Genomic DNA, 27,683 nt, shown 5'->3' on the forward strand with positions numbered 1-27,683 from the left:
TGCTCATGTTCAGGCAGCTGTTGACAAGTTGAAGAGACAAGCCTGAAGATAACCCACACATGCAATGACACTCAGTTCTCATCAGCCTAGCTAGCCTGGTAATTAGCTCCCAGAACCCCTTTGAAATTCCCAGATGCACATCTTTGCCTCCACACCTTTGCATTTCTCATCAGATCTGACCATTTTCTGGCTCCAGCCTGAAAGAAATTTCAGGAGCTCCTACTTCCTACTTCCTGCCTCCCACCATGAGTAGGGGTGAAGCAGCTGGAGCTATTTCCTACCCAAGGAAGGACAGTAAGCAAACCTCTCTTGGTTTGGATTAGTTTATCCTTCCCAGAAGAAAACTGGAGAGACAAAGAGGAAGACTTTCTGAGCCATTTACTCATTCATCTGCTCTTCCATCCACACATGCAGCATCCTCAGTGTATGCACATGGCTACATGCTGTTTAGATTTTAAATCTGGGGAAATTTTTTATTGGGTCTCAAAATTTGATCCCCTACTTGGCAGGGTATGTTACTGCTTCCGTTCCTAGCTAGGGACTGTGCTCAGCAATGGTGGTGAAGGGGTGTGATTAGAAAACAATATTTGTTTTTTGGTTTATTCCCAGTTTCTGCTAATCTAGTGGCATTGATCTGCTGCTATTAATAAAAGCAATTGTTTACCTCCATCATCTGCAGACTCCTAACATCCTTGCAAACACAACAGTGCTGTTTGCTTTATTTTCTGTGAAAGCATTTTCCCTGTCCTACTCCCACTCACGTACAGACAAAGGCTGTTAGCATACCACAGCTATCTCATCACAATCAGGACCTTGCAATTTGATTCTATTTAATGGATCTTTAGGCACAGGGAAGTGTTATTATTTATTCAAAATCAGTCAAGCCTCTTGTTTTGAATGTAAAGGTTCTTTCTAATTCTGCAATTCTTTCTTCATTCATTTAAGATTTCAGAGAAGAAAAACAAAACAAAACAAAAGTAACCTTTACTTTATGTTGTATTTAAAGCAGTTTAAACGGTTCACAAAAAAGAAATCCCTGCAAACCAATCCTGGCATATTGTTTAATCAGACATTGGGCCTCCATTAGAAATATCTTGATTTGAAGGGCTAGAGAGGCCTTCAGAAGTAATCTATGCTAGCTGTTTAAGAGTCAGATTCTCCTCTAGGTGGAAAAAGATTGGCATGTGCCAGCACTGAAATATCAGCTCCTGGGTACACAGCACAGAGGTCTGTGGTCTCTGGCTCTCTGGTCCCCAGTTACCCAAGCAGTTGACAAGCTTTAGCTGTATTTATCTTCACAGTCTCCTTAGAAATGGATGATGCCCTTACTGCCATTTTCTGCTTTCATAGAAGGAAAGTAGCAAATATTAGCCATGAGCAATATGAAGACAATGAATGCAAGGCAATGGGAGGGAATGGACACCAACTGCTCACAAAGCGCTTTCTTTTTTTTATTCCCAGAAGCTATCATGGAAAGAACTGGGCAACACATTTTAGTTTGCAGTTCCCTTAAAATCCTTCCTGGCTTTGTGTATGAGAAAAGGGCTCATGAACTCGGAGGAAAGATCCTGAATTATCATTCCAAGAGGCTGATAGTCCTCTGTCAGGGATTCCTTGTCTCTAGGAGAAAAGCATCTAATAAGGCATTCAACAGCCTAAAGATGGGGGGGAGGGGGATTTTGTTCCATTTGTACATAACTTTACTGTGAAAAATTAACACATAAAAAGAGCATCTGCTTGCTCAGGGGGTCTAACAAAACTCTGAGTTACTCCTCTTGCCTTTCCTTTTATTTTGTCCTGCAGACTTGATGCAGATAGGCAGACAGGAGCTGAGGTTTCTATTCTGTCATAAGCATCATCCTCAGAAGTGTTTACAGAGAGCCAATTAGTCACAACCTGACTAATTGCAGTGAGGCCAACAGAACTGCACGAGGTCCAGCAGCAGTGCAGTTTTGCCAATTAGCCATTCATGCTTGGTAGCAGTGTAAAAGACTTCACCTGTCCAGGTGTACATATGGTTTGCAAGGTCTGCAGTCAGGAAACAAATATCCACTTTACTCTCAAGCTGAATGTAGGTTATGCAGAAAATCACACATGAAGTAATAATTATAGACATGCACAATGTGATTTTTTTCTGTAGCAGGACTTCCTAGGAGGACACTGCATTTTAACACTCCCAGTTATGCTGTGGGATACAGAGGTCTTGGAGGTCTTCACATATTGATGTCTTTTTACTTTTTTTTTAGAATTTAATCATGGAATTGTATCTATTGCAACATACATTGGCTTAATGTTTAATTCATTAGGTCCCCAAGGAAATCTGCATGTTCTACAAAAGCTATGAAAATCTGTCTGTTCTGTGCAGGCACCCCATTGTCAGAGCCACCTCAACACCTCTCCACGGCAAAGATCTTCTGATTACAGGAAAACAATATTAGGCCTCAGGTGTGATGTGACTGTTGAGCTGTTTAAAGCTCCTCACTTCTGCAGTTCAGAGTAACATTAAAATATGCAATCCCTGGTAATTGAGGCCAGAGATAAGAGCATACCTGTAAAGCAAAGGCAACAGGAAAATGGCAGTCATAATTACGAGTCCCCCTGCTGCCCTGAAACAGGAATGTCCAGTGGTGGCACAGGCACTGCAGAATGCACAAAAGGGAGGGAAAAGAGAGCTTTTATGGCAAAAGTAAACTAATGTATTTCAATCAGAAAGACCTGCCACTTCCAGCCAAATCTGAGAAACAGCAGTCACACTTGGCATCCCCTGTGCTTGCTGCGGGATGTGAGCCAGCAATGGTCCCTGGCACCTGCCCATTGTAGCAGCTCAGCCCAGGATGGATGTGGCTGTGCCTGCATCTTCACTGTCCTCTGGGCATTCAGCTGGGTCCTGGAGGAGGCACCCCAAGTACCCAGAGGCCTCTACAGTGCTGAATTTGCACATTTGGCTTGTAAGAAAAACAGCCCCTAGGGACCTCACCAAGATGTTGGGAGAAAGGGAGGCTGCTAAAAACACCCATACAAACAGAGGCAGACAGAGGAGAAAGAGGAACCATGAGCAAAACAGATGGGAAGGAGAAATAAAGACAAAGAAATTGGTCACTGCCTACCCTATATCTGTTTCTCATTTTGCCAGTGCCTCCTTGCATCTGCAGTCTACTGGAACTCATTTACAGCTGTGTCCCTTCCCAGATTCACCATAATGAAACCTCTCTGAGGCTGAAGCACTCTGTAAGACCTCAGAATAAAATGAATGAGTGCTTCCCATTGCCATTTTGCTTAAAAAACACCTACAATGCCTTCAGTCTTGTGACAGTCATTCCTTCCTCAGCTGTCTCCTTTGAGTTCTTATCTCACCCACTTCTGTTCCTCTTTCTGCTTCTTTTACATGAAATTTTTGGTGGAGAGGCCATGAAAAGGAAAGGCAAAAAATACAGTGTTGTTCAGCCATTGCCAAAAGCTGGAGTCACTTCATAGAGACAGAGTGATGTAGGATTTACTCTGTAATCCCAAACATGTGAAAACTGAAACAGGTCATTGTAGGGCTCAGATCACAAGATGCACTGCCAGAGGATATTTGGGTTTTCTGTCCTGTCAGACAAAAGAAGTCTTTATTATGTTATTGCTATCTAAAGAAAAGGAAAAGGAAAAAAAAATAAAAAGAAAATAGGAAAAGAAAAAAAGAAAAAGTGAAAAAAAAAGTCATATCTTAATAATCTAGTGTGCTGGTAAGAAAATTCATTTCATTGCTCAGGACCAATTGTTGACAGTCCTAAGCTTTTTTTAACAGGTGTTGCTGCTGTAAATTGTATGCCTCAGTTTACTTGCTAATGAATACAATTAAGCCAACAAAATGCTGGTTGTGACTCACACATAATGAAATGAGAACAGTATCATCATAATTAAGCAGCAAATAAAGCTATTGATTCTTTGCATTATGCTGTCAGTTTTAATTCAATTTCATTTTTTTCTCCTTTCAGCCCTTAATTACGCAGTTCATGCTGAATCCTTATTTTAGCAAACAGAATGGAGTGATGCCTTACCTTCTTACCTTAGCAACAAAAGCACAAGCCTACTGAGCCCCAGTGTATCTTTGTTGGACTTAATTAAAGACAAACTTTCACAGCTTCTGATAAAGGCAGATATTTCAGTCCTGAGACAGTCTGGGAGCTTCAGGCGCAATGTTGGCACTGCTGGGCTGTGTCTGGCCCTTTCTGCCCATTGCCAGCTGGGTGCACCATCAGCCCCTTCCATTTAGCTTGCAAAGATAAACCAGGCTGCTAACAAATGCCCTATAGAGCTGGAGCCAAGGAGAGGGGGGCAAAAAAATGCTGCAGCAGTCAAAATGTGAAAATAAAAATTAGTACTACTATGTGATCTCATCAAAGCGCTAGTGTGGAGCAGGGTATGAAGGAAAAAGACGTGGGTGAGGGAGAGGGGGCGTCTCCTCTGAGCCCTTTCTATCAATAGCAGGTACAGAGAGCACTGAAAGTGAGTTCATAGACACTGGGAGCCCTTCATTGTAGGATGTGCTGTGCCAGAGCTGTACTGTCCGCGTGGGTTGGGCTGCTGGTTGCTTACAATGGCAGGAACATATTGTACCATTTCTGGAGAGCAATCTGAATAGTGGGAAGAGAGGGGGAGTTCTTGTTGATTTTTTTTAAACAAAAACCATACAGATTAGGTGAATAGCAGATTCACTGGATATTGTTCAAGCAGCACTTTTCCCTGCTTGTGGCCAGTTTGCAATACATGTATTCATGCTGATATCTTATTCTTTGAGCTATTCATAAATACTTTCTTAATATGCATCAATGGCAAATTTGGCCCTGGTTGAGTAGCTGTGTTAGAAACAGTCTAGACTGATGCTTTTTTTCCACTTCTGACTTTCTGATGAATATGGACCATGACTTACAGACAGGTTCTCCTCTCTTGCCTCAAACCTTCCAAAGTGATCCCTCTGCTCCAGCTACTGCAGCAACACAAACTTCCATGGGACCACTCAATGACTTCACTCCTGCTCACTGCAAGTCAGGGGGTCAGAGCCCCCAGCAGACAGTAAATACTGATTATTTTATAGGGGTCGTGTCTTCTCTTCTGCCCAGGTTCACAGGGGTTTCCAACACAATTGAAGGAGTATGTGTGTCCCCTTCACAGGAACTGCTGAATCATTTTTTTCTGCTCCTCCAGATGAGCATATCATAAAAGGAGGAAATTAGAATAAATCCTCTGGCATGAATTCAAGCAAACCATACCTGCCAGCATCTTAATTAAAGACAGAAGGTATCAGATCAAGTGAATTTGTGAAAATATTCACTGGGGGAAAAAATGTCAAGAAAGAATCTAAGGTGCTCATTTTCTTATGAGGTCTCAGGCTCTGTGCTTCTCATGTTCTCTGCAAAATCTGCTTAGACCTTGGGAAAAAAATCTTCCTTCCCTCCTTATACCTCACTTCTTTGTTTCTTACAAGAATTAGCCCATTGAAATACAAGGAAAGTTGATGTTGAAGTACTGTTGTCACGCAGGGTGTTTTTTAACAGAATATTTCAACTCTTGGGAAAGCTCTGATTTCCTGATTGCTCCTTAGCTTTGTCTTTTTGATGCCCTACACCACTTTATGTCAGGATTCTCAAAACAGTGGAACTGTCTCCACCTGAAACAGATCGTGGAGAACTGACTGATGATTTCCAGCCACGAACAAACTTCAGAGAAAAATAAAGGTTGATTGAGACACACTAAGCCTTCTGAGGATGCCACTCTGAATCTCACAAAACTAAGTTTCAGCATCAGCTTCATAATAATCTGAAGGTACTTTTCCCTGAGAAAATGAATATTTTCATAAGTTGTCATCGCCTTTGTTTTAAGCTTTACCAACAAGCTAAAAGGACATGGCATAAAGTGCTTCTAAAGTCCATTTCATATCCCGTACAGATCTGTGTGGGTATTGTGGAGCCTGTTTCCATTTGCTAAATATTTTTTCTTTTTATTCTGTCTAACTTGTGGAAAATGCATAATAGAAAAGGAGCAGTGATTTGGGATCTGTCTTTTGAGTGAAGGAGGTTTAGATCTATGTAGGCTTAACTTTCCTGCAGGCTAACAATAATGCAGAAGAATTTGATGAAATTAATACAAATGAGTCCATCACCTTAGTGATTTCTTGCAAAAGAACGCAGATAAAATTAAGCTTCTATTCCTCTCCTATATGGCCAGGATATTTCTTAGTCTGTAGATATTTCCTTGAACATCTGCTAGAATAAAGAAAACAACTGTAACAAAAACAAAACAAAACAAAAAACCCCTCTGATGTTTTAAACTGCTTTATAACTTTAAGGTCTCTCCTTTTGCTTGTTACACAGTCTTCTTCTCTCCAATTTTCACCACAACCTCCCTCCTGCATTTTTTCTGTTGCAGTATGCAGTATACTGAATTAAGTAAAAGCAATTATTTGCAAACTTACAGATGCAGGTTTTAAAGCCAGCAACACCAAATGATAATTTTCCTAAGCAGTTTTGTTTGCATCTTGTTTACTGCTCTTTGCAGCTGTTACCAATGTTCTTTCCCCATTATCTGCCTGGTAGCAGTTGGAATGGAGAAGATACTGTGAGAGAAGGGTGCCCCAAATTTCCTGCTTATGGTGAGGAGCCCCCAGCCATCATGGCTGCAGAGAGCGCTTGGCTGCTTCTGAGGCAGAGCCTCCAGGCAATAGCACTGAAAGCAGCAAATTGTTTTGGGTTTTTTTTTTTTTTCCTCCCCATCCCCATCAGATTCTCCAACTCTGTGAATCGTTAATATGGTTTAGAATGGAAATGAAAATGCCACAAAAGAGCATCTCATTGCAGGATGTCTGTAAAGATATATAAAAGGATCTTTTCATGGGTAATTATTCAAACTACTTCATATAACTGTCACCATTAAAAGGTCACTAACTTTTACCACACAGGGTTTGCTAAAGATGCAGTGCTGGCACCAGCTTCTAAAACTCGAGAAAGTACTCTAGTGTCACTCATGGTCATCTGTGATACTGCCTGGTTTTCTCTTCCCTTGACTCAACTCAATTCAACTTAGCTTTATTATGTTAGTGGAGAAGATCAAGGTGACCGCTCTTACTGACAGTGCACAACCTTATAACAAATAGCAGCTCTTTCCTTGAGGAACTTTCACTCACAAAATGATAGACAGACCATATCTCAGGCATGTCATCTTTTTACTGGTAATAATTGCAATTATAACCTACAATGTTCCTGCTGTATTTCATTTCAGATTTTAATTGCATACTATCACTCTCATTCCAAATTAAGATCCCAGTGCATATTTTAAACTGTCTGTAAATACACATTAAAAAGATGACATCCATTAGACAACCATGCAAGCAGTGTATATGTGGCATATCAAAGAAGCAGATATACTTGAAGAGCTTGCTTTCAACCAAATGCATGCATATACAAAATTTTCTGTGGAAAAAAAAAGTCCTTTGGGTATATTGCAGATAATCCTCTTCCCTATACACTGTAACATCTTTTCTGTCAAATAGGGTTGAAATTGGCTAAATGGATTCCAGTTTTATTAGATGAGGACTGACAGGCAGAAAAAAAATACTATACACCAATTTCTTTGGGAAATCCAGCTAAAAATCCTTTATTCTCTAGGTAGACAATACAACTGGTATTACTCCCAGCAATGTGATATGCAGCTGAATTTTGAGGCTTCAAAACATGGCAGGCTATACAGATGCTGTGTATCAGAGGCAACTCTTCTGCTGCCTGAGTGAGTCCTGGGCATCCCTGAGCCCTTTAAACATCTGCAGAGCCGAGGGAGGTTGCTTGTGAGCAAAATGAGTGGGAGCTAACTTTTCATGCCAGCCTTATAGAAACAGGCCACTGGCCCCATTGCGTTGCACGTCGAGTGAACTCTGAGATTCGAAAGAGGCAAAGGAAAGGAGCATTTGTGTCCACACTGAAGAGGTGTGAAAGTTTGGGGAGTCCAGAGAAAGGTGCAAAAGAAGCTACATAAACCCCTCATCTTGCTCAGACTGAGAATTCAAGGGAGATGAAAAGGTCTACCTTAGTGAGATGGTAGAGAGGGCAGAAGAGGACCTACTAGTGGAAGACGAGCACAGATTCCTTCTTTCCTTGGTCAAAGAGAAATTTTCCATATGGCTAGCTTTACAGAGCAGCAACTTTGTGCTTGTAGACCAGAGTAGGTTGTGTCTAGTGTTTGCAAGACAGCCTGAGGAACCTGAAATTCTTTTACCTTTGCTTGTCTTTGACCTCTCCAATAGCCAACAGTAAAGAAAAGAATTACAGACTTCACTTATTATGGGAAGCATGGAGGAAAATGCTTGTTTCAACTGAAAATTCCTCCTGCAAATACATGTTATAATAGGGGGAAATTGTGTTTTCAAATCACATACACTGGAGAGTAAAGTGCTATAAGGTGCTAGGTTTTTCACAACAAAGTTGTCTGCCACTGTACCATCCCTAGCATTTCACATAAAACATGGTCAGTGAATCTCTCTCTAGATGCTTCATGTCTCTGGGAGCTGCCAGTTCTGAGGCCCCTTAAATGAGTGCACAATTATTGATCCAAATATAGAACTGCAAACAGCTTTTTGTATGTTATTCTAATGCTTGTTCATTATTTTAATGTTTCAGTAGCAGTGGAGATGGGGGGAGGGGGGTTTTGGGTACTGTAGCCTGTGTTAGATAATGTAGAAATTAATGCAGTGCTCATTGTTGCTGATTATTTCTTACTAGGAATGTTTGTTGAGTGAGCCTTTCTTCTGCACAGCAATAGGTGGCTGATTGGTGCTGATTTAATGATTTACAGCATCTTATTTCCTGATGAGACTGCAGCTCACAAGAAGTGCCAGGCTCCTTTTGAGGAGCTGACATGGGCTGCATATTTCATGTACTGCTGGAGAGTGCAGGCAGGCTGTGTAGCATCAAGTCACATAAGATGTATGTATCTACGATTTTCCTGTGTAACAAAAATCCTGTCATCTGTTGACATGAGAGACACGAGATAACAGTTTTGTGACCCTGCATAGTTCTTCCGTCTGGGCAGATGAGACAAACATAAATAATTGAGGATGAGTTCCTCAGACTTTCTTCATGTTAGTGCAGTGTCACAGCCAAAAAGCATAGAATGGTTTTGAGCTGCCTGCACTCTCCTCCCGCTTGCAGCGATCATTGTGTTTTCCAGTTGCCGTAAGTGAAAAGGCCAGCAAGGTCCTGGGTTCATGCAAGGTACCATAGGCAAGACTTCCCCACTGGCCAGCAGCAGCTTCCTGCTCTGCCTTTTCTCCCACAAATTTGGGAAGTTGCTGATTCCTCTTGGATAGTAGTGTAACTAAAAAGTACATCCATGTACATGTAGGTACACAAGCATGCACATGCATTTACTCGTACTGACATTTCCATCTAGCAACAGGACAACATCCAACATCCTTTCTCACCTCACTGCCTGTAGTCCATTGTTTCACTCTGACCCTGGGCTCTATCAGGCTTGAGAGGAAATGAAAATTCCAGCATTAATACCCCTGTATTGACTGGAAAGTTCCTAGCTGCCTCCTATTGGAAACAGAGAGCTGCCAGTCATTAAGTCTGTTGTGATTAGCACTGCAGAAGATTCCTTTTTAGAACTTAGTCCTGTTTTCTTTTAATTGCATCTGTTAGTAGAACTCAGAAAAAGCAACAAAATAGCAAAACATTCACCAACATGTTCATAGCAACCTACTACGAATGCTTTTTTATTGCCATCCCTATGTAAAATGACTGAAGTTTGTATTGACTTTACCTGAGATTCATAACATCATTTCCAACTCACTATTTGATTTTGGGTGCATTTATCCTTTAAAGCTTTACTTGTTAATGTATTTTTCTATAATTACACCACAATCACTCCTAAGTGCACAGTTTACATTGAACAGAGCCATTAAGGGTTGCTGCTTGTAGTTGATTGTTACACACAGTTGTGCAGACAACTTTGTATTTAGACCCAAAACAGCTTTACAGGGCAAAGATATATTTAGCTGCAGGAATTTCCAGCCACTATTTTTGTTGATGACCGTAGTTAATCAGGCTGGACAGCCTGTAGGGTAATCGTGAGCTGGTGTAAAGCAGCCCTGTGCTCAGCAGAGATTCCAATGTCTTTGCTGTGCATATGGTGATGAGCTTTAGTAGCTGGCTCTGAATTGTGCTCTGTCTGATGTAAAGGCTTCGTGGCACACTATAAGCCATCAACAACACACATTTCTGAGCTCTATGTTGTTTCCTTTTCTAAACTTTTCCCTAGGTGATGAAGTGATTCTCTATTCACAAAACCTGGTTTTAATCCTACCTCTTTGGTGAGATTCATTTGAGTTCTGTGCCAAATTTTTTTAAGGAACCACAGCTCTTTAACATGTTTATGGTTCAGGAGGGTACACTATAATTTGAGGAAAACATTAGTATATGTAGTACTACAAGTGATTAATAATTAACATTCAAATTCTAAAATTTTTCATCAGTATTTTACATGGGCGAGAATCATTTCATTTCTCCCCAGACCACATTTGAAATAAAGCAGAGCAGCAGTGAAAGAGGACGTACACCCTCAAACAGTCCAGGGTAGGCACTGAAGATGACTGCCACACACAGATGAAACAATAAGGGGAATTTACTTAGACAGAAGGTATTAGCAGAAATCCAGCATCCACTGATGGGGTTTTGCACAGTGCCTTGCACATGTCATTAAACTGATTTGGTATTTGGAAAGGAGACAGAAGATTTCACTACTGCTCTTGTTGAACGGACTACTGCATCTTTTATTAGCCTCAAATAAGCAAGAATTTATTTTAATGTCCTCTTCAGGAAAAAGGACCCTATCTTCAGAATTACCAAGAAGTTTCTGTGGCAAGTGGACATTCCTCAGGAATCTCCCAATTACTACTTTTTCCAGCCCTTCCACGGCTTTTAAAAACATGAGGAATCATAACCCAGAGTGACATGAGTGCTCAAAAGCTACTGCAGGTCGAAACTAGGAAGCAGTCTGTTTCTGTTTGGGCACTGGAGGTTTGCTGAATCAGGAAAAAGTTGATAAGAGTGCATGAAAAAAAAACTTGAGCAGCTGCAATGGCCTTCGGAGTGCTCTGGCTCTGAGCATGAGGCTGGCAGCACAAAGGCTGTGGAGATCAACCTGGTATCATTGCTGCCCCAGTGCATCAAACAGCAGAACCGGCAGTCCTCAATAAACTGGGGATTACCTTGTCCTATCAAGGAAAGGCCAAGCCTCTTTGGCCTGATATTCAACAGTAATTACCAGCCCAAACTGTTGATAAACTAAGTAGTTGTATGGAGCTGCTGACTGAGACATGCAGCTCAGTCATGAGAGCAGGAAAGCTACAATCCTTCAGCACCACCTACTATTGCACTAAAGGCTGCTGCTCACCATACAGTCCTGAACAGATCCCCTGCTTCAATCCCAACAGAAGCTCCTTTACTGGAGGCATAGTCTCCAGTTTGTGGTGGGAAAGACTGTAAGAAATTATCTGAGCCATCAGCAACAAGGGGAAGTGGCAAACGGGTGAGTAAGGCACTGTTTCCTCTTCCACTTGTCTTCTCTGACCCAGCTGGAGGTGCTGCCTTGTTGCAGGGGCACCTGCCATCTTCTCCCAGGACTACTAGAATGGAGGAAAGCCCCTAGCCAAGGAGCCCTCAGGCAGGACTGTCTGCCTTTAAGGATGAGGAGCAGCAGGGCAGCCACCAGCCCACCCACACAAACTTGCTTGTGGCCCCTCTTCACTCACTGTGACTACAGCAGGGCTTTTTAATCCTTTAGTGGCAGCCACAGTGAGACAATAAAGGTCCAACCGATGTCAATCCTGCTGTAATTGGTTAGGGAAAGTTTTGTTCCCCGCCCAGCCTCGCAGCTGATTGGCAGAGCACCTTTTTAAGTGGTTGATTTTGTTCATGTTTAAAGTATCAGACCAGGCAGATTCAGTGTCACAACCAGCAAAGTCAGCCCTCATTTCCCAAGGCTCTGAAGAGGGGTCACCAGTGGGTAGGCGGATGGATACTAATTCCTCCCATTAGTGCTGTCTCTTCTTCACTTTGCATTGGCAACCACTTTAGAGATCATCCATAACTTCAACCTGACATGCAATTACTCTTCTATGTTCATATTTCTGCAAAAGTTTATTTTCATTCTTTCATTTGTCTGTTTGTAAAAAGAAAGAACAGTTTTATTCCATAATAAGTTTTCTCCAGCATGGCTCTAATTAAGACTGATGACAATCTACCCCACATTATAGGCATGGAATACCTTTTACTGACACCTCCTAGGTAATAAATGTTTCTAGACAATAAATAATGGTTGAAATTGATCATATTTTCATGGCAGCAATGTAGGTTTGCTGTGGTTTCAGGTCCAAAACAGTGAAAGCTGAGTTCTGTCTCCACCCTAAAAAACCCTTTTCAAATGTGAGCATTTGTCCATTGGATGGTGACTCACTCATATGTGACCCAACCAAAAAGAATAGCTGGTAACGAGAATGCATGGGACTAAAATACTGAAGACTCCCTGAAATCCGGGCTTCTGAAAAAGTTGAATTCTCAGACTTATGACTATAAAAAAGTGAATTTATAATGGATGTGCCATTTCCATTTTGCTGACAGTTCACAGATTGTAGAACTAAACATCACACTGTAAAACTTAGACAGTGCTAATTTTTTTTTTCTTGCATACCTAATCGAGAGTAAACCTATTTTGAATTTTGCATAACTTCCTCCAGAGACTCTTAAAATTTATATAAAATTATTCCGTCTTGTAGCAATCTGCAGCTGTTTTACAGCTGGATATAATGAATCTGATCATAATGGACCAAATTTGGCTGACCAGGCTTGTTCTAGAAATCCCTAGGGGAACAAAGACCTCAGTGTCCTGACCTCATCTAAGCCCTGGATACACCACCGGCCAGAGATCTGGGTGGTGAAGAGATTTACAACCAATAAGTTTCCCAAGCCTGGGAAATTCAAACTGGCTATAAAAAAGAGCTTGGAATGATAAACTGGCTGTTGTCCAGGACTCAGAAGAGGCCTGTGTCCTATGTCTGTCTACCACCCATGGACCCCGTGTTACAGTGCCTTAGGTAATTATTTTAGTTATGGACTATTTAGTAAACAAAATTACTTATTTTAGATTCACAAGTTACTGAAGTTATAAAGGTCAATGGGGCACTTTTGCGATTGACATTATAAATTGAAAATATGACTTTGCCTTTTACTTTTTTTCAATCTATCTGGTTTTTCCCCAATGTTTTCACTTCTTTTTCTAGGTTTTTGCTTTTTGTGTGTCCTGCTAAAATGAACTCTTCTGTATAAAAGACAAAAGCAAGACTCTAGTACTTTATTATGTTAGGCAAACATTTGTCCCAAGTTTTATTGAAAATATTCTACAACTCAAAATTGGCATGACTTCACCTCTGGTACAGTGTGCAGTTTTGGCTCCATAATATAATATAATATTAAAATATTAGCATGTGTTCAAAGGAGGGCAACTAAGATGGTGAAAGGAGTAAAGGGCATGACTTAGGAGGAGTGGCTGAGGATACTGGGTTTGTTCAGCTTAGAGAAGGGGAGACAGTGGTGTGACCTCATTGCTGTCAACACCTTCCTCATGACAGGGAAGCAGAGAGGGAGTTGGTGATCTCTTCTGTCTGGTGTTCCATGATAGGACACAAGGGTGACCTTACTAAGAGATGTTCCATCCAGTTCCAGTAACATGAAGTTACCTCCTCTGGTCTTCGTTAATTACTGTGTCACAACTTCATTCTTGATTTTCTGACACAGGTCAGGAACATGAGAGCTTGCGAGAAAAAGCTAGAAAGCTGACAGCTCTAAGAACTGCTGGAGTTTTTTTCTCTATTAATTTCTCACTGACTTTGTGGCTGAAGGACTCTGAACAAGGCAGAGTGGTAGTTGAGAAGATAGTTTACAGTGAATGATGGCTTTTTAGAGCTTGACTGACAACAGGGTGTTGAAAGGCGTTTGACATATTCTCATTTGATAGCAGTCATCATGTTGGTCAAGAGAAGATCATATTTCTCATTGGCATTCAGCAGCCCCAAGAATTAAGGGTCCCTTTCAAATCTGATGCTTGAGATTTCCATCTGTCAGATACTGTCAAAGAATTCATTCCTTTGTGTGGTTTCCAGTCTGGCTTTGCCTGGAGAAAGCACTTTGAGCTCATTTTACCTCATCTGCAAAGGAAGATGACAGCTCTTTGCTACAGAAAATTTGTGTCTGATAACTATACTATCTCTTAATACAGTCTTTTCAGCCCAAGACTTCCAAATACTCACTGCAGAGACAAGGAAGAACTCTCCCCATTGATCTGTCACAGGTTAAGTCTGTATTTTGTGAGGCTTTCACATAGACTGAGACACAAGATTTAAGTGGTGGGGGGCAAAGGCAGGGAAGGAGCTGTGTTTTTTTCAGGGAATATCCAGAATTTATTGTGCACTTAATTTTTTTTTTCTTTTTTTTTTTCAAAACCTGCCTACATACTTGCAGTCAGTTCTGTGTTTCTGGGCTGCCCAGTCCACTCCAGTATAGAAACATAGAATGGTTATGTCGGAAAAGACCTCTAAGATCATCAAGTCCAACCATCAACCTACACGCCAAGTCCACCACTAAACCATGTCCCTGAGTGCCACATCAAGATGTATTGTCAGGAATAGTCCTTCACTTGTGACAATGGTAACTAGATAGACTGCTCTTAACCTCCCAACTCATTTCCTATTTGTCAGATCAGAAGGATCCACGGAGTCCATGTAGCACAACATCACCTCACTCCTCAAAGCAGTGTCCTGCCCCTACTATCTACAGCAGGACTTCACATAAGCTGTATCCAATCTATTTCTATGCTACATTGTCACCAGCTAAAATGGGTCTTGTTCCTCCATTTTCAAGCTGAAAAGGGAGAGGAACAGATAAGCCCCAGTTTAATTTGTTCTGGCAATTATTGGAAATCTCCCACAGAGAGAGGAGCCCTTGCCTTTTGGTGTGGAATGACATACAGCCTTACGGGCCCAGACAAAAGGAGACCCTGCTTTTCTGCAAGTCTATTCAGGCATGTATAGACATATTGGCTGAGGTACCAGCCCATTCGCATCTTAATGGGGAAAAGATAGAGAGAAGGACCTAGAAAAAAAGAAAAAGGAATAAAAACTGTGAAGCGAGGACTGACATTGAAGGCTTGAAAACAAACTGTGCACTGGTGAGGAGAATGGGGAAAAAACTCTTGACTGGCTAGTCCAGCAGATAACTACATTGCTGCCGTCTGTGTTTCAGAAGTATCAGAATAATTCTGTTATTACAGATAAAGGTTATGCTCAGATTGATTTAGAAATGCGAATTGAAGATAAGTGTGTTTTGGAGCTGGGGTAAAAGCCAAGCTTTTTTTCTTTTCTCTTTCTCTCCCTCTCTTCCTCTCCTTCTATTTCTGAAAATCAGGATTCAACATTAATTCAACCCAAATGAAAGTGTTATGATAAAACACCTCTGAGAAGTATTTTAAAATATAATTTCCTGCAAAATGAGTGTGTAAGTTTATTAAAAAAAAACCAAAGTGCTAGTCAAAAGGTGAAAGAAATATATTCCATGATTATGGAGGAAGAAAGAGGTTATTTAAGAAATAGCTGAAATGGCAGTTCTTTTTAAATTGTCATGTGAATGCTTTTTAAATGCAATGACAATGGCAGCTATTCTTTAAGGCTTTTTCCTTATACTGTGCTCCCAAGCTGAGGGGAAAAGTGTGGAGAAAATCACTTTAAATTCCAGGTAGATTTTTTTTCCCATGCCTCCAGATTAGTTTTCTCAATTTATCCCTTTAACAATGCTTAATAAAATAATTCTTATGCTCAATAAAATAATTCTTATGGCCACCTAATTTGTCTACATTGAAAACATCTTACAGGAAGAAATGTCAAAGTTTGGTCATTGGCATCCCAGAAATGATTTCTTATTGCATTAATAACATATTGCAGAAGAAGAACTGTAATGTAAACTTAAAAAACAGCACATCCCCTGCTTGTTTTTAAAGAAACTGTCAAGACCTATCCAAAGCTCACTGCACTGATTGAAAATGCATTTGCTAGCTTTTGCTGAACTTAGAGCTGATGCATTGTTTATAGGGATTATAACCTTTGCTGTTGTTGTCTGTGACAAAAAATTAATAATGTACGAAAGTAGCAAAGATCAGCTTTCTTTTTGTTAATGGTAATTTCTGTGCAGGACGATTAGAGAATAATTTTTTATGACTGACAAATGCTCTAGCTAGACAAGTTGAAAAAAACAATGTTTAAAAGCAAAAACTGTGCCACCAAATAGTTAGAAAGTGCACGTGTAATTCCTGGGAAATTAGTTCTTACTGCAATTAATGACCATTGTGTTTGAGCATTAATAGCCTGGGGAAAGCATAATAAAGTTGCTCCTAACTGATGGCAATGACACATTTCTCAGGGATTACTGCTTAATTAACAATAATTTGAAAGAGTGGCTTTTCTGAGATGAAGCATTCATTTGTATGGTGTATCTAAACAATACCAGATCAAAACATGTCACCTGCTAAGATTTCTCTTGGCCCTTCGGTTTCACTTCTGAATGCCTGCTTGCCTACATAAGATACTGTATTTGCATCTAAGCTACTTCTTCTGTGGGTCCATGTAACAGAAATTTGGCCCCCCTTGGAAGTTTGCACATTGTTTTCTCATCCTACAGCATCTTCTGGGTCTGTGCAGATGATGATTTTAATTAGAAATGCTAACATGATCAGGGAAGTACCTCTCACGCCCACTCTTACCACGCCTTCCACACCAGAATGGGACAACTGTTTCCCCAACACATGCATTATTCATCCCCAGCCACCTCAACATGAAACGTTTGCTATTGTTTCCACTCGTGTAGCTTGTGTTCTCCCAGCCTCGTTTCCAGTGAATGGTGTCTGTATACCTCACCTCCTGGATTACTGGTCCCATTCACACACTGGTGCATCAGTTGAGAAAGAGGCTAGATTGTCAGACAAAAAGTGTCTGATTGGTCTGTGATGATGTCTTTTCTTTTTCCTGAAAGTTGCTGCATGCTGTAGTACAAACCAGACTTGTTCTTTGGAGTGGGTTATGTTAAAAAGAGGGCAGAGCTGCTGAGGCAACCTGTTGCACACACTGCCCAGAAGAGCACAAGAGAAATGCAGTGTGTAAACTGAGCTGCAGTAGCAAATGACAGAACAGAGAAATGCAAACACAGTGAAAGGTATGTTGTAATATTACGATTTATTTTTCTCAGTGGGATAAAGTACAACTTCTCTGTTGCTTCCTGCTATATGCAGTGGATTGCTCAAAACCAGGAAAGACTTGAAAAGCACTGTATTTTTGTGTTGGTAAGAAACAATTAATATGCTATGTTCTCTAATATGTGGACAAGCTGTCTGAGACAGTGCTTCAGAAATATCTGGTAGCTGTTGCATTCATTGGTATCCGTGTAAGAGGCTTGGAATAATTCCATTGTTTGCTCCTTCATAGTCTGTTCAAGGAGACTGGAAGTTCAGACCTGGGCATTACTGGAAAGGGACAGTGACATGGACAAATTATTCTTAAACTTGTTGTAAAACTATCCTAATTGAAAGGAAGATTTGTAAAATAGGCATTGGGAACATAAATTTCTATTTGTGCTTTCAGAAAATTCCTGTTCAAACAGCTAATCTGCGTCTCTTGACTGTCTAGTTGGAAGCTTATATTTGGAAGTAGATTAGACTGGCACTTATGCAGAGCCCAGACTTCTAGGGTGGATCAAGATTGATTACAGTGACACAGAATTTCATTTTTATTTCAGTAGAATTTTAAAATTTCCTAGTTCACACAACATCAAAGGTGTCCTTCTAAATAAAAATCCATGCAGTGCTCTGGGGGCATATCTTATTATGTACAATATAATCAGATTGATATAGTATTGCATCAGAAACAACACAAGCTGTTTTGAAATGGGCCTTATGAGGAAAAAGAAAATGGGGGAATTTTTTTTGAAGAGAAAGAAGAGTTACAGTGAATGGAGTTCATGCTAATTAATAACATTGGACAGACGCTATGTTTTTTCTTGAAATACTGAATGAATACTAAACCAGAAATCAAAAGTTTTTTTGTCCTTGACATATTTTTTTCCAAGTAACATTGTTTACATTTTCCTAGTTTACTCAGCTTTTCTTTATAACAAAATGACCGGGAACTACTGCTACAGAGTCCACTCTGAAATTAATGTTGTGTGCGGATTATCATTAAAGAATAAACTCCTGCTTTTTTTTTTTTTTTTTAAGGCTGCAAAGGTGGGTAAATGCCTATTAAAATCATCTGCAAGCAAAGCAGTCTGGTCCCCATGCATGGGGAAATCCTCCCTTTCCTCCTGCTGCCTCTGACGCTGCATGAGAAGCAGTGATTATTTTGCTGCTTCACTGGGGCCATCCCTCCAGTTTCCCAGCCAGCTACACTCCTCACGCAGTGGGGTGGCACTCTATCAGGGGGTCTCTGAGACCTCTCTAGACCAGAGCAAGAAGAGCTTCTGCAGGCCATGGGACAGAGACTTTCCTCTACCTGATTTTTGGTGTACAAACTCTGCAGAGCTTCTGTCCAGGACAGGCACTACAGGGTCTTTAGTCTCTCTTTTGGAATGGTTGAAGAGGGGGCAAGCCATGCACCCACTGGTTGCCCACAGCCATTTGTAGGTGTTTGTCAAGGCTGGGATCCCAGGTATGGTCTCTGCCACCTGGAGCAGGTGGGAAGTGCAGGCAGGCAGAGTGGGTGTAGTGGAAAAACCACAGCTCAACAAGTAATGCAGGAATGTCTTTGCTTCAGCCTTTGCTGGTGGTGCTTGAGGCTGCCTGTGTGCAGAACTAGGGCAACTCAGTCCTCCACATCTCTGTGTCACTCCAGCAGACTGCAATGCTCTCTCTATATCAGTTTTGCAAGATACCACTTCTCTATTTAAATCCTCTAAAAATGCAGCTGTTTGCTGAGGCTTCCCAAGTCCATCATATTCACTGTTTTTTTACTCTACCTTCAATATTTAACTAGAAATTATCAGCAACTGATTGAATCAAATCTGATAATTTCTTCAGTGCATCATAAACTGTAGATATAAAGATGCCCCTGCCTTAGAACTGTCCAAGCACTTAGGGACGTGAGCTGCATGAATTTTCGGTTTGCCCTTCCTGATATTAACAAGTAATGCATTTTCATAAGCATGCCACATCTCCTAGGTAAAATGGGCACTGTGCTTTCCATATGTCATATGGAAATTGTCATATCATATTGCATTATGTTACATCACTTTATGGTATATTATATAACATTATATTGTACTATTTAATTTTACTTGAGTGAAATATTTAGAAACCCAGTCCCCTTTTATTATGCAATTGGAGATCATTCTGGCATTTAAAGGTAGAAAATTTTATTTTGCTTATTATCATGTGGTTGGAAGAAAAATATTTCTTGCAGGAAAGATATTCTAGGGGCTGGAGAAGAGGTGATAGATTTTTGACAGGTAATACTATGAATTTATATTGCACATCCCTCCCCAGGAATGTCACAGTAGTAGAAATAGTATCTGAATAAAATTTTAGTTTCTTCAGACATATTTTGTGCCTGCCGTTATTCATTGTTGGTAATGAGACACTTAACAGGCTAATGATATAATATAGGCATTTAATTCTGCCATTTCAATGCCAAACCTACAGGTGTACCTACAAAGTATATAGGTAGGTGTTGTAATTCTTTTATGTCTTTTAATTGCCCCTGCAGAACTGTAGGCCATATCTTCATGGCTCTGCTCACCTGAATATTCTTACTGAAGTACCCTGGGAGGTGCAAATGAGCCAAGCAAGTAAGATTTACCCTGAGCAAAGTCTGTAGAAATCTAGAGACTTGGACAGAATCTTTTTAGGGGAAAAAAAAATGGCTGGGGAGGGAAATTTGGTTCTTATGTATACAGAAATTCTTCACCTTGAAACAAGACAAGTCTAGATCAGATGCAGTAATGTAGAGAGCATCGCTGTAAGGCATAGGCCAAAAGTAAGGCAATCAATGCCAGCTTTACGTGGATTTAGATAAACAGAAAAGCGAGTTTAGAAGAGATGTAAAAGAACACTTGTACTCTTACAGAAAGTGTCAATCAATTTTTAAAAGGCAGAGATACCTAGGGTCTCTTTTATATGTTAACTGCCTAATGCAAAGAAGCATTTCTTGCTGTGCCCCGTGATGCAAGCTAGGACAGAGTCACTGGCATTCAAACTTTGTTTTATTGAAAATACGTTGTACTTAATAGAGGGGGTCAGTTAATTATTTTTGCTTGGATATATGGACTGTGAACCTATTCTCAGAGGTGGGAATCAATGAGAAAAATGAGTAGATAGTCCTTATCTTCTCATATAGGAATTTAAAAGGCAATGGGGAATAATGGTCTTTTACAAAGCTGCAGGGAGTTTGGCCTAGTTAGCACTTTTGTATGCTAACTTAGACTTTAATAAAGTATCAATTAGCACATGCAGAATCAGAGGCCCCTTCTGAATCAATAGAACATCGTTTGATGGTCATTTTATGAAGTAAAGCAGCACTTCAATGTGGTTAGGGAGATTACAGAGTAGCTTGCAACACAAAAGTCCTTAAACTGGGATCAAGGCTGCAACCTCCTGCTTGACGGGATAGGCTAAAAGAAACACCATTTAAGCATACAAAGCGCTGGATCTGATTTACCTGCCATGAAATTACTGCTGTTACAGAAGTTGGGACCCTTCAGAGCAAACAGAGGATAGCTGGAGTGAACGCTTTATTCCCCATTAGCCCCACAGGATGGCAATCCTGGACAAACACATTCTGATCATCTCTTTCATGGAAAGAACCATTTTTTATGATGATCAAGAAAAGCATGTGGGCATTTTTCTTCATCTTTTTTTCCTAATTATCATGAGAAACACTGATCATTCCAGGATTCTTTTGGTATGTTCACATAAGATGAACAATATTATCCATGCCTGATAAGGTTTCTCTCTACCACATAGTACAACCAGCTGGCTTATTTGAGTACTTATGCAGTAAAGACAATTGGAGCATGTGGATTCAGTCTAACAGAGGAGGAGACAAAGAGGTGGAAAGACCCAAAGAAATGATAGAGTAGACTAAACATATAGAGTCTGCAGACCTTTTATTTTGCATTGTAAGACGTGATTTTTATCTGCATTTCAGGGTTATAGAAATGTAGGACTTTTCTAAATAACTTCTGTCTTTTGTTTCTGATACAAGATCAAAGATCAGCTGAATGACTTCCAATATTACTCTCAAGCCTTTTCTTAAAAGCTAAAAAAAGAAGAGATTTCAGAGTTTCTATCAGTCACCTGTTCCAATTTCCACCCATCTTATTCTTAGAGGTTTTGTTTGTTTGTAACCTAAATTCCTCTTACTTCAAAGTAGGCTTATTTCACCTTCACCTGTCCTGGAAACTAAGATGTAGATCAGCACTCTTCTTATTACATCTGTTAGTATGCATTACACTTTTTAAAAATCTGTTTTTATGCCCTCACCCAAATCTTGTTTTTCCAGACCCAGAAAATACAAATGTTTAACCTTTCCACCAGTCCTGTTTTTCCAGACCTCTGCTAATACTTCTTGCTGTTTTCCTGGCAGCAGTTTGGGAGTCTGTCCTTGTCTCCTTTTCAGGTGTGAGGTGCTGCCTTTTTATGCTGAGGTTGCCAGTAAAAATGCTCCACAGACACGACATAAGCAGCTTGTCCAGCATCCTGTGGACACAGCAAAGAGTGGCATTTTCCTCCTCTGGAGCAACCATCCAATAGTGTTGGCTCCGATTCATTTTGTGGTCATCTCCTTTCCTACAATGCTGACTCACAGGCTGTTACTCATTTCTCTATGCCTGGGCATTTAGTTTTGTTGTTCCAAGGCTTGTGTTTTTCACTTGTCCGTATTGAATTTCCTGGTACTGATTTCCAAACGTTTCTCCAGTTTACCAAAATCATTTTGAATTCTTCCCCTGTCTTCCCAACTGCTTAAAAAATCTCCCAGCTTGATGTCCTTCTCACATTTTGTAACTGTTAGCACAGCTATTCAGTGTTCTGGTCATGAAGCAAAATCCTGCAGGACCACTCGATGCTGACTCCCAGTTTAACACCAAGCTGCTGACAGTGGTTCTTCAGGTTGTTTTCCAGTTTGTCACTGTAATTTCACCTGGGTCTTATTGCCCTATGCTGCCTTTGACATTGAGTTGTGGAGTTGTGTGAAACATTTTACAAAAGTCAAGATATAGCGTATTTCTCCTGAGAGGAAAATCAGGCTGGTTTTGTTGTCAACTTGTTCTTCACAAATACATGTTTGCTATTCCTTATCATCGTATTATCCTCTAGATGCTGAAAATTTGATTGTTGGTTCCAGTAACTTTCCACATATTAAAGTTATAATGAAGGCTCTGTAATTCACTGGTTCCTCTTTCCCACCACTCCCTTCTCCTTAAATATATGTACAGTAGTTTTTCTCCACCCGTCCTCTAGGAACTCACTTATCTTCTATAATCATGTGAAGGTATTCACTAATTTTGTCTATTGCTTTAGCTGGTTTCTGAAGTACCTGAGGGAAAATTCAGTGTGGACTGATTAATTTTGCAAGAGATTTCAAAAATGTAGGTTATATGACTTGAGAGAAGACAGAACATAATATATAATATCCCATCAATTTTCACTGGGCACTGTACCTGGCCTTTGGCTAAGATGAAGTTGATGAAATAAAAATGGATCTATCTATTTCTTCATGCTTCTCCCAAATTTAAAAGAGAAGCTGAAAAGCTTCAGAAAAAGGCTGAAAATGTGGGAGAAACTGAAGGTAGTGTTTGTACTGCTACATTTTTTTAAAGAGAAAAAACAATTCTTCAGTCAAAAGGAAGAAATCAAAACACACTTCAGTGCATAAACTGATTACAAGGGTCAGCAAGGAATTGTTCTCACCATTTCCATCATCTCACAACAGTACAGTCCTATTTTTATGGTTAACTAAAGATTATGTATCAAGCAGTATCACATTATTGACCTCAACATTGAGCGCCAATGCTTATTCCCATTGTTCTTTATTTTCTGCTTCTTCTTCTCCTCTCTGAAACTTCAAATACAAAATATTTAATCAATCAGACTTCTCCAACAAGGAGGAAGAAACAAATTACATCAAGGCTGGAGTTTTCAGCTATTATCTTGAAGCAAAATTTCCTTGTGTTACCATCTTTCAGGCAAATTATTAAAGTATGCATGCATGTCTTTCACATCTCATACATTTTCCCAGCAATCTGTAGTTCAATATCAAAGAAAAATACCACTTCTCCTTTTCTTATACATTCTCTCATTAGGATTTCACCTGTGTCAGACTAGAAGACCAATCCATTTCCACTTGGGATGTACCATCTTTCCAGCTTCCTGGTGTAATCCTCTTCCCTGCTGTTAGCTACAGCTATTCTGATGTCAAGTTTCCTTTGTCAGAATTTCTTTCATTTCTGAACTGTCTCTTCCAAAGCACGTGAAGAGGGAGTTTAACTATTTGGAAGTACCAGCTACTGGCAATTTCCAAAGACAAAAATCTCACTAGAGCAGAGATCTAGTTTGACAGGCCCATCCTGGTATCTCAAAAGGTTGCGGTGCAGAATTTGCTGATAGAAATGCAGATCTGTAAGTAAGAAAGAAAACATTTAGAAGGTGTGTAAGAAGAATCTTTCTGATGAAGTACACATACAGATCTAAGAAAGGATCTTCAAATTATTTGAGGGGTTACATGAAGTGGCTACCAACAGTGGGAGAAATGGGCCTTGATGACCTGGCAGCTGCTGGTGGTAGGGTTTCTCCATGTTCACGTGCTGTGTTCAGGGTCATTTGTTCTCTGTACACCACTGATGTTTTCCTTCCTAAAGAGGAGTTGTGCCTAAATATTAAAGAGGCACCAAATGGCCTTTTAGTGACCGTCAGTAATAGTAAATGGAAGCTATACCTTACTTTCAGGTCCATACTCAAAAGTTTGCACTGGTGTGCTCTACTGGATCACTGAAAAGGCTTTAAAGCAGTGGAGGGGCCCCTAGAATTTACATGTGAATAAAATTTTTCTCTAAGACTTTTAGCAAACAATTGGAGTAGAGCTACAAAGCCTGGTTTATTATTATGTTGTCTTTCGCTCATATCTCTTCCTCCATACACAATCATTTCAGCTCCTTACAGCTACCTTGTCATAACAGCTAAAATACCTCAGTTACTATTCCAGAACTGCATGTAAGATGATCTCTTAGTCAAAGAGATAGTATAACTGCCCATACTTTCTTCAGTGGGTACATTAACCTCGTTCTTCCTTCTTGAATAAACCTGCTAATCCCCAGGGAGCAGATAGAAATACTGGCAAACAGTTGGACTCAATGATCTTAGAGATCTTTTCCAACATTAAGGATTCTATGATTCTATGAAATACAGTAATCCTTGGGATCTCTGCTTTCACAATGCTTAGAGAATATCAGTGCAATTATATCACTGTATAAGCTCCTTTCTTTTGGAAATCAGACTAAAAACAGCTGCTGAAGATTCTCCCCACTGAAGGACAGCAACCAGATGGCTCACAGCAGATAATGGAAAGATGGGACTTTTGGCCAAGAATACCTCAACTCATACAAAAGCTGCTATTACATCACCATTACAAATTGAATACTAAGACAGATGGAGCACCGGGTTTTGGATTCTTCTCTGAACGATTCACCTGTAACAAACTGACATGCAAAGAGTTTGCCAGCAAGACAAAAGATCCTTTATATTCTAGTAAATGCTTGTTCTGCTTAGCCATTAAGCAATCCAGACAGAGGAACTGCTTCATTTAGGATACTCATCTTATGAAATGGGAGGCACTGGGAAAGCTGGAAACATGTCCCAACAGTGGATGATGAAGAAGATGGAAAATAGATAATACATACTTCTTTGTGAGGAGTAGGTGTTGTTAGAGCATGTCACATTTATAGAGGACAATTAGATAGTACATTACACATACTCTCCATGGAAACTGAAACTGTTGAGTTTGACGACCAAAACCTAGAGGCTGGCATGCAAAGCATGTGAGGTTGTTTTTCAGGCTTTATGAACCTTTTGCTTGCTGTCTTAGAGCTAGGACAAATGAGGTCAGCACATATTTATTACTTCTTACTTTATTCTTTCAGCTTGAAAGTCTCCTGTAAAGACTAAGCACTCATATTTTGTATTTCTAGAAATACTTTGAAGCTAGGTGATAAAAACAGGGTAGACTCTAGTATTTCAGACAGAGAAGGAGGCTGTAAGACTTCTGTTTCTTTTGCTGGTTTGGTTTCATATACTGTAGCTTGGAAATGACTTGAAATTATCCATCCTGTTGGTCAGTAGCCTATGTCCTCATGCTCAGACAAGGCAAACAATGAGATCAGGGGAGGTGTAGGTGCCAGTCTTGTACTGCTGAACAATGTCAGAGTCAAGAAATATGAATTAGGGGAAAGATTGTCACTTGTAGAGCACCTACAGCTATTTTCTAAGTTAATTTAAAGAATATCCTTTCCCTATGAAAAGACACAATTAAAAAACAAGCAACAATAAAAATCACAAACAGACAAACCAAAAACAACAGAAAAGCCTGCTATCCAGTAAGTGCCAGTGGGTGCATGCAGTAATTATGAGAGATGGCAAAAAATACTGATTTCTGGTTAGAAATAGAAATAACCCATTCACTTCTTCGTCTTCAACAGCTGCTTTTGGAAATGGGTTGGTTTGGGTCCATTTCTAATATGACAAAATGCTGTATGAAATGCCAAATTAGCAAGGAACACAATCACAATGAAACTAGGAAGTTGTCTTCACCAGCAACAGCACATAGGCCCTTACCAATCATTGGTTTTGATCTTCATGCATGGGAAGAAATATTGCCTCTAGCTGGTGCAGGCAGACAGCTGCTTCTCATATCTGTCACCAGATAGGAGATAACACCTTTTCTGCCTTTGGCATTTGGGGTCATCAGAGAGCCTTATCAACTATCCAGTAGCTGTGGGATGAGAAAGAGACCATTTTTCACTGCTACATGGATATTTGTCATATTGTGGGGAGTAGCACACACAAAATGCAGTGTTTTTTAGCTAAAGAACATGATCTGCTACCATAACCACCACACAGCACAGACAGGGACACCTCAGGTTCAAAACGCATTTCAGGTGTACAACAGGAACACATTTTATCCCATAGCAGGGGAATAGCAGATGCCTGTATTGCTCAGAGGCTTTGAGACAAGTCTCAGCAAAGGCTCCTCGTACAGCTGCAAAGAAAGGTCACACTTCAGGGAGAGGAAAGGCTTTATGTTTCTTAAAGATATTATCATATGTGCTACTTTTTATCAACATCAATTCACAATTTGGAGTTATTTGTACAGCATTTTTGACAGCATGGCAAAAGTAGTCAGGATGTGAGAATTTAAAGGAATTTTTGCTTAATAATGAAAGCATAATTAGTATGATTTTCATAGGTTTTCTGTATCTTGGCACATCCTTGATGAAAGAGGGGTTGTTTTATCTGAAATTTATTTGAATTTTGCAGTGTATTTGCATTGCTACACTTAGTTCCTGTTGAAGTTGACTTCAGCAGAGTTAGCTAGACATGCAAGGAGCTTTAGAAACTGTCCTATAGCTCTGTACTGCTCTTGACAGTAGTGTTTACAGTGCCTCACAAGGAGTAAAAGCTGGGGATCAGACTTTCCCCTGATGCAGGTTATCAGCATAATTCTATTTGGAAATGTTTAGTTTGTGATTGTGTGTGTCTTTCATTCTTTTTGATCTTTTTATGCATCTATAACCATAGGGCTGGGATTTATACAATGGGACTCCTTCTGTCATTCTGTGGGATTTTTCACTCTGCAGACACTCCAAAGCTTTGAAGGACTTCAGATCTTGAGCAAAATGAGTTCACTGATGTGTCCTAGGAGAGATTGTTGACTAATCTGTAGATGTAATTTTATGACAATGGATTGTATTTTGAGTTAATGTTTAGGCACCATATGGGTACATTGTCAAGTTTCATTGTATTTAGAAAGATCTTAATAAAGCAAAGTAAAAATAAAAATACATGTTTAGGCCCAGTGTGTTTTCAAGAAAAGTAACGAGTGCTTCTAGATTTTTTCTTTTTAACTTAAACTTGCCCAGCAAGTATAACAACAGGTAATAGTAATAGTAGAACAGTCCTGGGCCAGAGATAAAACATAGGAAGTTCTGGAAGTAGCACAGAAATATTCAGGACTATAATTATGCAGCCTGTTTAGAGATAACTGACTTAGGTACCGCAAGCATGAGGATTTCTAAAATCACAGAATGACAGAATCACAGAATGGGTCAGGTCAGAAGTGACCACAGTGGTTCATCTGGTCCAATCTCACTGCAGACTCCAGCAGGGTCATCCTAGAACACATGACACAGGATTGCAACCAGACATTTCTTGCATATCTCCAATGAAGGGGACTCTACAACTTCTCTGGGAAATCTGTTCCAGTGCTTAGTCATCTGCACTAGTAAAGAAGTTCCTCCTTGTGTTCAGGTGAAACTCCCTGTGCATCAGTTTCTGCCCATGGCCTCCTGTCCTGT

At 40.1% G+C, this 27,683-nt stretch overlaps 1 protein-coding gene across 2 annotated transcripts in view; it reads left to right on the forward strand.

The window, feature by feature from the left end:
- Positions 1-27,683, forward strand: part of CDH20 (cadherin 20) — a 118,944-nt gene that overhangs the window by 47,859 nt on the left and 43,402 nt on the right. Inside the window, exon 1 of one of the 2 annotated variants that reach the window (XM_066186633.1) lies at positions 17,232-17,285. The exons of the other annotated variant lie outside the window; for it this stretch is intronic. The gene's annotated coding sequence lies outside the window, so the exon portion shown is untranslated. Of the gene's footprint in view, positions 1-17,231; positions 17,286-27,683 lie in introns of those variants that run through there. 2 annotated transcript variants of the gene reach the window in all.

This window comes from Chamaea fasciata, unplaced genomic scaffold (genome assembly GCF_029207755.1).
Source record: "Chamaea fasciata isolate MVZ Bird 193981 ecotype frontalis unplaced genomic scaffold, bChaFas1.0.hap1 SCAF_1, whole genome shotgun sequence".
NCBI lineage: Eukaryota > Metazoa > Chordata > Aves > Passeriformes > Sylviidae > Chamaea > Chamaea fasciata.